Source organism: Mirounga angustirostris, unplaced genomic scaffold (genome assembly GCF_029215605.1).
Source record: "Mirounga angustirostris isolate CCGP_5_RB_7025 unplaced genomic scaffold, mMirAng1.0.hap1 SCAF_6, whole genome shotgun sequence".
NCBI lineage: Eukaryota > Metazoa > Chordata > Mammalia > Carnivora > Phocidae > Mirounga > Mirounga angustirostris.
This window is the reverse complement of record NW_026991714.1, coordinates 93,889,453-93,891,580: the sequence shown is the minus strand read 5'-3', so window position 1 is coordinate 93,891,580 and position 2,128 is coordinate 93,889,453.

The following is a 2,128-nucleotide window of genomic DNA, read 5'->3' as shown; positions in this document are numbered from 1 at the left end:
GTCACCCAGCAGAAGGCCCCCCTTCCTTCTGCATGCTTAGCCTTTCAGACATATAAAGACACTATCCTGTTTCCAGGCTGACTATCCCTATGTTCCTGAACTGTTACTCCAGGGACCTGATTTAAGGTCCCCTGGACAAGAAATTGTGCTTGTTAAAACCTCAGAACCACCCAGTACCTGCAAGGGCATCTGCCCAGCTCCGAGAGGCCAGGCGGGAGAGAGAGATGTAAAGGGGACAAGGGGACCAGGACTTTTCTTTATTCTTCCACCCACTAACCCCCATCCCTGTCCCTCTACATTTTTGAGAATCTTCAGAGACATGGCACTGGCTTTCTTCAAACATTTCCTGAGTTGGATGAAATTGTCAGTGATCTTTCAATGGTGTCTTAATTAAGTAATTCATGCTTTCTCCATCATTTTAGGAAAGGAGGAGAGAGAGGAAACGGTGTCCAGTGAGGACTGTGTTAAGCTCCATGTTATTTTCCATACATTGCTTCATTTAAATAAACAACAAGCATAAGGGACATTCTAATTATAATCCCTATTTTAGAGATTAGGAAACTGAGACTCAGAAAGGTCTAGCAGCTTGCCCTCAATCCCAGAGTGGCTAAGCCCGGATATGAGCTCAGGCCACCCTTGTGCTTTCCTCTGCACCGGACATGTCTTCCAGGGTCATGTGCTCAGGGACTCAGCCAGTGCACAAGCTACTTGCTTATACTGAGCCTGCAACCCACCAAGCTACCACAGTAATAAAATAACCCCAAAACTAGGGCTCAGCAAAGTATAGTCTATGGGCCAAATCTCCCCACTGACTGTTTTTGTGAATTAAGTTTTATTGGAACATGGCCACGCCCATTGTTTTTCATATTGTCTATGGCTGTTTACACACTTCAATGGCCCAATGGTTAAGGTACAATGAATTCCTATTACTTCTCTAGTAATGTAATTTTACTTCTCTAGGACAAGTTGCTGACTTCTTGGTAACGACACGGTACCTCTAGTATTGGACATCATTAGATTACATCCCTGTGGCTTCCATCTTGAAGACATTTGTCAGTTTGTGACGGCAAAGTCATAGGTGAGGTCTTTTAATGCCTCCAGTTGACAAGATAGCAAAGCACAGCTCACCACTTCGGATTCCTGACACTCATACCAGTGGGGAGAAGCCTAGGAACCAGAATGACCCAGGAGATCAATGCAAAGGAGCACAAAGACTCCAGGCTTCAGCAGATGCACCCACATCCTCTGGTCTCAACACCAAAATCCTGCCAGGTAGTGAGAAAGCAGTGGTTGTCCAAAGGACAAAGGAAATGAAAAGTATTCCTGCATGAAAAGAACTATAGGAAAGGACTCTCAAGGTCATTGGGGGTGCCTGGGTGGCTCAGTCGGTTGAATCTCAGACTCTTGATTTCAGCTGAGGTAATGATCTCAGGGTCGTGGGATCGAGCCCCACAGCAGGCTCCCCACTTGGACCTCTGCTTGTCCTTCTTCCTTCCCCTCTGCCCCTCCCCCTCCCCAAGCATTCACTTCTCTCTCTGCCCCTCTCTCTCTCTAAAATAAATAAATAAATCTTAAAAAAATAGGAAACGCCCTGAAAAATGGATGTCACTAGAGATATCTAGTTGAATACCATCAATGATGGTGAACTCATTACCTTTCAGACAACCTGTTACATTTTCAGACAGCACTAATTGTTAGAAACCTACAACAACTCTCATTTAAATGAAGCCACACAAAACCATGCTGCCCCTTTTCCCTGTGGCTATCCTCCACAGCTCTCTTGATCACTATTAACATATCCCACATAAATCTTTTCAACTCCTAACCTAACACCCCGGATGCTCCAACTCATTTTTCATGTGGCATGGATTTGATTTTTACTTCCCTGACTGTAGGCATCAATCAGGTCCTAGCAGGATAGAGACGACACACGCAAAGTTAGTAACTCAAGGACACTTTCATAAAGGGTCCATTTATGAAAGTAAGAACAGAATGTAGGGAGACTAGCAGGAATTCTATAATACCCCAGGGGCGTTCCCACGTTAGGCTGGAAGGAATAAGGAAAGCAGTCAGCAGAGTCTGAAGACAGGGCAAGCTACAGAAAGAGGGTTGGCTGGCAAGACCTGTG